An 8,713-nucleotide genomic window follows, 5' to 3' on the forward strand; every position below is an offset into this window, starting at 1 on the left:
ATAGTTTGTTCAGTTTTTTGTTTTTTGTTTTTACTCTTTTCCATGATTCCACGTCAAGGGAAGAGATCTCATTAGAGAATTATCAGAACGGATTTAGTAAAGTAACGAGAAGGAGCGTAGCACGTTTTAAGAGAGAGAATCACTGCTTCTCCGGTGACGTTTGTGTGGACAAACTCTTGACAAAAACGGGCGTGTGTGGAGCGCCGTGAGGTTCTCCCTGCATCCCACCCACACCGTGTGTCTGTGCTTCGAGGCTCCGCTGTGGTTTTCAAGGCAGAGGTTCTTTCTTCTCTTTCGCAAAAGCGATTAAGGCTTAGAAAGCCTGAATCCCAAACTCCAGAAGCGCTTGATCCGGCTTCTGGTATCGAAAACCCAACCTGATGCGGTTTTTCACTTGATACTTCAGTGCGTTCGTTTTTATGGTTATTACTAACACGTGTCTCGTGTTCCCATTTAACTCTATGCCTAAGCTATGTTTTTAAAAATTTGACAAAAAGGCTCCTCTAGCGATAATGACCGGAAACGGGTCCCAGCGACTTTCTGTGTCTGTTTCATCTACACCATGAGTTAGTAATTCAAGTGCAACTGACCCTTGAACAATGTGGGTTTGAACTGTGCGGGTCCGCAAATACGCAAATATTTTTCAACAAAGGTATTAGAAATATTTTTGGTGATTTGAGACCATTTGAAAACACTGTGTCCTCAGACCATCTCTCGAGACTAGGCTGGTCTGGGATTTAGAGGGTTTCATATCGGTTTTCAAGTACGAGTCGGATGGACAAAGAGGAACATGGAAATAATGGAATAAAAACTCATCGGCGGAAAAGTGTAAGACGTTTAGAGGTGATGCTGTTTGGCAGTCTCGTTGCCACGATGATTTACGTAGGAAAGTCAAGTCAAGAAGAGTCGATAGAGCCAGACTAGAGAGGGTTTGGGGATTTATGGTTTGATCGTTCTGTTTCATTTTTATCTGTTTGTTTATGTGTTTACTTATTTATTTTCTGAAGGCAGTGGAGAAAAATGAGTCATCGATGGAAGGAAAACCAAGCGGTTTTTTCATAAAGATGAATGTCACAGGGATACGTAACAGAGGGAAGACCAGCTGGTTGGATATTAAAATGTCCACACCTCAGATTATCAGCTCTGATACAGGGCATTTGCGTCCTTAGAATTCATAGTACCCCTTCCATTTCTTCTGGGTCAGCAAGTAAGTGCAAACGGTAGTAGTTTCTTTACTGTCGTTTACTATATTTTTTCTTATAATTTCTAAAGTTTACACATTTGCTATTTCACAGGATAACTACTAATACCTTGATTATGTATTTCCTTGCCGTGTAAACAGAGAAGCTAGTTCTAAATTTTACCAGCAGGGGAATAAACAAAAACAGAAAGGAGAGAAAGCCTGTATCAAGGTCAACAGTCTGAAGAAAATAAGCAGAATTAGATATTAAAAGAACAGTAAACAGTGATTAATACTCTTGCCTTGTTTAAAATCAGTTCCACTGACTCTCCTATGTGAAATAAGGTCAGACATATTTATTTTGATGAACTCGGAGAAACTAAAAGTGGGAAAAAAGATCGAAACGTCTTTTATTGGCTATTTGACTGGCTCAACATAAACAAGGTCTACCGTCAATCGAGATGAAGGAATTAGGCAACGTTTATGGGATTATCTTCTTTACTGGGTATTTTAGTTGATAATGAATTGGTTACTTATGTCCTAGTATTTATAGTATGAGGTGGGTTACTTAACACTTACTGTCATTTTGTTTACATGAAGTCAATTCATGTACTTGACCAAACACTCACTTCATTTTACTTTTCTAAAATTCTTCTAAGTATAATATCTGATTCCATGATAAGACTGTATTTCGAAAATAATCATAATAGGGAAAATTTCTACTACCTGGAATAGACCCCATTTTTATCAGAACAAATTATATTCATGGATAAAAAGCAGGTAGTCTTTATGTTAAATATAAATATCACTGGCTTTTAAAATAACTTTTGCTATAATCTCACTTTATTTAAAGTCATAGTTAATGAAATATCTATTAGAAAATTATGTCTACAAAAACATATACCATTAAGTAAGTATTATCTTTCTCTATCTTAATCGTTTTCTTTATTTTAGTAAAGAGATACCCAAGAAAAAGACCGAGGGTTCAGTGCGTGAGTACTTCCTTCACTCAATACTTTGAGCGACTTTCTGTTCCTGAAAAGTTCTCATTTTCATTTGACAGTAATACCTATTGCATTAACGTTCGTTGCTAAGTAAACATCATAAAAACTCTAAATGCTACCGATCAGCTTATTTAAGTAACAACAAACGAATGAGTTACCTATTAGCACTGCCATTAAAATAGGAACACCACAGATCCTGGCTCCGAACATTTTTCTGTAAAAAGAGGGGCATCCATCCAAACACCTAGTAGGCTGACGGGGTGACTTCCTGACGGTCTTGTGCCATTACCACACGTGTGCGCTTGTTTTTCAGGATCACGTCTTCCTCCCAGGGAGAGGGTGAGGCCTTAGTGTGACTTCTTCCCCGACAAGCTGGATCAGTGGGGCTTAGCGTGAGACCCATCTGTGCTGCTTACCAAGCAGACGTCCTACGTCCTTAGATCCTCTCCCCTTTGAAGTCACACCAGCGAATGCTGCCGTGAGGCCACATCGCACGCTGATACTATAATCACGGAAAAGTGAGTTTGGGGGAAACCTAAGTACCGATCTGCAGTTTTGATGACTTCTATTATAGAAAGCAAGAGCTTGCTTCTCTTTTCCTCACCACAATGAAAATGCTGTTTTGTGGGTTTTTTGTTTTTTTTTTATTTTGCTTTTGAATAGTAGTTAAGAAATTCACAGCAACTTCAAATCTACTGAAAATCGATGCGGGGGATCAAAAAGGGAAATTAAGAAAATCACAGGGACTTTCGTTAGACTTAACCGAGACTGTGACAAGACAAACTCTGCCCTCTGCCCCCTCTCAGAGAAAAGCTGCGCCCTGTTAGTCTTAAATACAAGGGGATTTGATGTCGCCCATCAGGATAATTTGACTGGGCGACTGACATGCAGGACACACCAAGTGTAACTGGTGGTTGACTTTGTCTACACTCTCTGAGAGGGGACACCTGAGGACCTGGAGAGGTGACCGGTACGTGGTGCAGGCTGAGAGGTCACTGAGTCCCTCAGAACCACCAGAGCCTAAAATCCTCGCCATTCGAGTAATTTCTTTAGGTTAAGACCTTGGAAGCCTCAGAAAATATGAAAAAAAGTTACCCGAGAGGGGAGGTGGACGAGTACGTGGCCTTAGCAATCTGCTGTGGCACCAGGTCGGGTGACTTGTGGCGGAAATCAGGGGGGAAGACAGAGAACGGAGCGCAGGAGATGCCGAGGCGATGCATTTCTTCATTCGTTTATTCTCCATTCACTTTCAAACCTTACCTCTTGAAGCCCGACTTTGCCTGTCACTGCGTGGGTGCCGGAAATGACACAGTGAACAAAACTAGACAGAGTCCTGCTTCCCGGGGCCCAGCATAGCTGAGTTTAGGGCAGGGGGCCTGCGGGGCAGACGGGGCCTGGGACTAAAGGAAGAAGTCCACCCAGTGGGCCGGACGTGAGGGTTGGGGGAAGGAGAGGCAGCATAGTAGAGTCCTGATCCGTGGCTCAGTTTGGAGAGAAGCTTCTAGTCGTTCTGGGCAGGCAGAATAAAAAGTGGAGGAAACATGCACAAGGGGTCAGACAACCCTGGTTTTCAAATCCCAGCTTTGATACTTCTCAGCTACGGGAACGTGGCACAGAGCTCATTTCTTGAAGAAAAACTTTCTGAATAAAGTGGACATAATAGAGCCTGTTCAATAGTTATTTCTGTGTCAACAAAATGATATTAACTATAAATGCTCGGAGCTTCGTAGTCATTCAGAATAGTTACTTTTTGTGTGTGGAATGAATGAGTGAACTTGGACATAAATTAATTCCATAAAAATATAGCCAGCACGCTCACCAAACATGTAGGCGACGTGAACTTGTTAAAGACGACAGTTTTCCACGAGCTGAGAAGAGTTAACTTTACTCTTTTCACTTGGGATTAAGCACGTGGTTTCTCAGTTGAAGACATAAGTGTTTCAAATGATAAACTTAATAACAACCAGTAGTAATAATAATTAAAGTTTATGGAATGTGTTACTGTTCATGATGGACTTTCATATGTATTATCCAAAGTTATCTTGGAAATATGGATCCATGGTGATACAGTTTCCACAATTCCCAGTGACTCTGGGCTGGCACAGTGGATGATAGTATCCAGAACAAAGGAAATGATCATTCCTTCCGACTCCATATTTTTGTTAAGTTTGGAGTCCTTTAAGAAGACTTACGAGATGTCCGCCCAGTAAAGACAGCTAATGTGATAGCAAGTTGACTTGAAAGCATGTCACCAGAGCAATTCTTCAAGAAAATGAGGGTGATTGACTTGGGGAAAAGCAGATGCCAGGGCAGTTCAGAAGGGTCTTCACGTGGCCAAGGGTCCAGCCCACGAAGCTTTTAGGTTTTATTCGGTCCCACCAGGGCACACCGGGGCCAACGATAAGATGCCAATGGATGTCATATTATGTTCACTATGCAGGATCTTCTAGAAATCAATGTTGATCTAGCACAGAATCAGCTGTCTTTGGAGACAATAAGTTTCCTGACATGGAAGCTGTTCGAATTCAGAAAACACCCTCATTCACCGTGGACATTAGGAAATTTGAGAAAAGGTGGGTCATAGAGTTCGATGGCCTCTAATGATTTGTCCAGGCCAGAGATTCTATCATAATTTCTAAGTAAAGAACGTGCTTCATGCATCATTTCTAAGCAGATAATACAAGCAGAGATTTTTTAAGTGGGGAAGATGCTGAATGTAACGCACTCCAACATCTTTCTAATTTTGTCACAGTTTTAAAAATATGTCAGAGGGGGCACGCACTAAGTTCCTTAGTGGGCTGCTGTAGGATTGAATGAGACGGTCCTGGTAGATGCGTTCTGAACACCGCTGTCTTGCTATAATCTCTTACCCCTACTTTTATTCGCTTAAGAGAGGATAGTCAGGTTTCGTGCTATCCCCAATTTTGTCTGTGTTCACTGTAACTCAGTTTCATTTTTCCAGAGGTCACCACGATGTCAACTATCCAGAACATAATCCAGGCTAAAGATATATTCTAAAAGTTTCTCTGTTTAAAAATGGAGACCGCGAATTTTATTAACTATTTCCTCCGGCCCTAGCTCATCATTTATTACTATTCTATACATGCTTAAAATAAGCTTGATTATCATGTATCCCAGCTTGCCGTGGAATAGGATTTATACATTTATACGACCTTGTACATTTCTGGCAATGAGCAATGAGAGCCGAGTGCTGGACAGTCACGTCAGTGGGTGGGAGGGACACTTACTGGACAGTCACGTGAGTGGGTGGGAGGGACACTTACGGAGTCCCGAATGCAGCCAGGCTCTGCGCGAGAGACTTGATCTAGGTGGCCATTTAATCGTGTCAGTAAATGACGAAGCGTGTGTCGCTGATTTCATCTAACAGGTGACGGAGCTGAGTCAACTGTGGCTGCTGCCCCGGTCTGCCTGACTCCTGAGGTGAGCCTTTTTCTACCTCCTACAACGTGCCGCCTCCGAAAAAGGTAACACGACGAGCTGGCATAAACTGTGTAAAAAGCATAGCAGTTTGGAGATATTGAAAATGGGCAAATCAATATCTAGCTCAAGGCCTCCCCGCGGCACAGCACGGGGCGACACGGAGTCTAAGCGAACAGCAAGTCACCAATTACATACGGAATTGCATGCAGTCCCGTTATGGCTTTTTAATGCATTTCTTCCATAAACGTAAGAAGATGTGGAGTAGATTTCTGAAATATTTTCACGCAAAACGATGAAAACAAATGTTCCCACGAGGATTATAAAGATGTACTATGTTAACCACACTCTTTTATGCGGGCGACTCCCAACCCTCCTATCTGAACAGTGCGCTGCTCCTGTCGGTCATTCGTTTATCGAGATCGCGTGTGTCCGTGCGCAGTACGAAGCAGGTGCGTGTCTCTTCAGCATCCATCCCTTTGTCCTGCTTCATTATTACACCGTTTTCAAGTCATCAGTCAGGACACGCGCACGCTCTCTCCCTACACTTCACATTCGTTCAGGACAACGCGGCAGCTCAGGCAAAAACTTCGGAGCCCAGAAGATCCGATTCGGTCTACAGTGCGAGGAGGGTCCTGAGGCCTTCGAACTTCGGAAGACGGTGCTGCGTTTCAGTTCTACGTTTCCCTCGATTGTGCACGTCAAGAGTCGCGCTTCGGAGCTCAGCGGACACAGGTAAGTGGCCTTCAGTTATTTTCTGGACGAACAAGGAGGAGCCGCGACATCGCTCAGGCTCACTCTTGTCGTCTTTTCTTGGAGAAGTCATTTCGGAGAAACGCGATCCCGTTCAGGCAGAACCCTCCGAACCGCCTTCGATGAGTAAACCACCAGAAACGGCTCTGCTGTCGCTCAGTCCTTCCCCCCCTCTTCTTGTCAAAGCGAATGATCAGACACTGGAATTATGGTGAATTATGAAAATCTGCTTGGCCTTCGGTTGGATGTGTCTCTATCTCAGACAACGTTTGCCCTCTCTCTGCCATGCTAAGAACTGGCTTCGCATTCTTGGGCAGTGCCAATGGTCGTTTCTCCCAAAATTATTAATATTTTGGTTCTAAAATAACACCAGAGCGAATCACTGACCTCGCGAGGCCCGGCACTGTCTCTACATTCTCTCTACTGCCTGGCTCTAATTTACCCCGCAGAATGATTCCCACGGCCCAGTGTTTACGTGGTCTGTACACGACATTTTCCTAGGAGAAAAATTAAAGCCCATTCAAAGCCCTCTCCCTCTCTCCACTTATTCGAAAGCCCAGCTTTCTTTCCGAGGTCAGCTGAGGTGACACTTACTGCCGTGGGGTGCCTCCCCCGATAACTCTCACTCACACCCCTGTCCCCCAATGTCTGAGGCTCGTCTGCACGAGACCCATCACAGACTATGGGCAGGTGACGCTTTAACGGGCACACTTCTGAGAAATGCATCATTAGGCGATCTCGTTGGCGGACAGCATAGCGTGCACATGCACGCACCTCGATGGTGGAGCCGACTGCACACCTGGGCAGTGTGGTGCAGCCAGGTGTGCCCCGGCTACACGCCCGCACAGCGTGTCACCGTGCTGAGTGCCACGGGCGGTCGTCAAGGCAAGTGCTTGTCTAAACGTAGCAAAGGTACAATAAAAATACGGTGAGACCGGCAAGAAAATGGAACACCTGTGTAAGGCGCTCGCCGTGAATGGAGACCGCAGCACTGGCGAGTCGGTGAAATAGTTTCAGACTTTTAACAAGACACCTCGATCAACCTATTTGTTCATTCAGGAAACCATTGTCATTGGTGAGGGACAGTTTAAAATGTCACCCGAAAGCCAGGTTCCCCACATCGATACATTTAAATGAGTGGATAAAATCCATATGTATAAAAGTTTTCTCTCCTTCAGAGTCTCTTGGGCTTTTTCGGATAAAACGCTCCTTTGAAAACGAAATTTTAGACCGTTATGAGGCAAACCGTTATCACAATTACTGGGATCCTTGTAAAAATGCAGCTAGGCGGGCCTGATCCAGATGCGTAGAATCAGAAGTTCTAGAGAAATCTCGCAGGAACCTGCATTTTTTAAACACATACTCCCACTAAGCATTTCATATGCTGTTAAAAGAGTCACCACTATAAATTCTCTCCCAGAGAAAGACAATAACAACACATCACAAAACATTGCCTCTATTTTTAAGAGATCGATAGACTTGTAACGTTTCTCCATGGAGGCTTTGGACGTGTTGGAATGACAGGTGCAGAGCCCGGGCATAAAAACGAGGGCTGTCCTCCGATGCAGCGGACTCTTCCTTATGCATGAGAAAAGACTGAATGCGTGCCTGTTTTCATTTTTGGACACTTAACGGCGGTATCGGACATGCTTCATCGAATATTTTCACCTCACACTGTACTGCTGTACAGTACAGTTCGCAGCCTCCAGCACCGTGTTGGATGATAAGTATGCTTGAAAGCAAAGCTCGGAAGAGGCTTTCACACCTACAAGGCTCACAGCACAGTTAGAGGTACTGTCGTGCTGGAAAATGACATTTTGGTCAACGACGGACTACATAGATGACGGTGGTCCCATAAGATTATAATGGAGCTGAGCTAGTCCCATCGCCTAGTGACGTCATAGCCATCAAAATGCAGCAACATGCACATGTGTTTGTGGAGAGGCTGCGTGCAGCGCTTGTGAAGTCTCCGGCTGTGGGCGGCCGTGTCCGAGGCCGTCACATCCGCTCGCCACCTTGGGGCTCGATTGCAAGGTACTCGTCTCTGTTCATTTTTACAGTTCTTTAGTGATTAGAATGTGATCTTCTAAGCAACTCCACAAGGCACGCATGTAAGGCGGGAAAATGTTTCTGGCTTATGAATATTTGATTCTTGCCTCCACTTATAGAAAATTTCAGATTTTCAAACGAATTCAGATATACCATACATTACGTGGGGTCAGAAGAAACTCTATAGGAAGTTATTTCATTCAACGATCACTTCCAAATGTTGGAGTATATAAATTTCCTTAGATACTGTCGCCGATGGAGTTGGGACCGTAATTTCCTTTAAATCGTA

General features: G+C 44.0%; 1 protein-coding gene across 1 annotated transcript in view; it reads right to left on the minus strand.

The window, feature by feature from the left end:
• CRB1 (crumbs 1, cell polarity complex component) overlaps positions 1–8,713 on the minus strand; it is an 87,999-nt gene that overhangs the window by 36,887 nt on the left and 42,399 nt on the right. The gene's annotated exons all lie outside the window — the stretch shown is intronic.

The sequence above is a fragment of the Pteropus alecto genome, unplaced genomic scaffold (assembly GCF_000325575.1).
Source record: "Pteropus alecto unplaced genomic scaffold, ASM32557v1 scaffold90, whole genome shotgun sequence".
NCBI classification, from domain to species: Eukaryota; Metazoa; Chordata; class Mammalia; order Chiroptera; family Pteropodidae; genus Pteropus; species Pteropus alecto.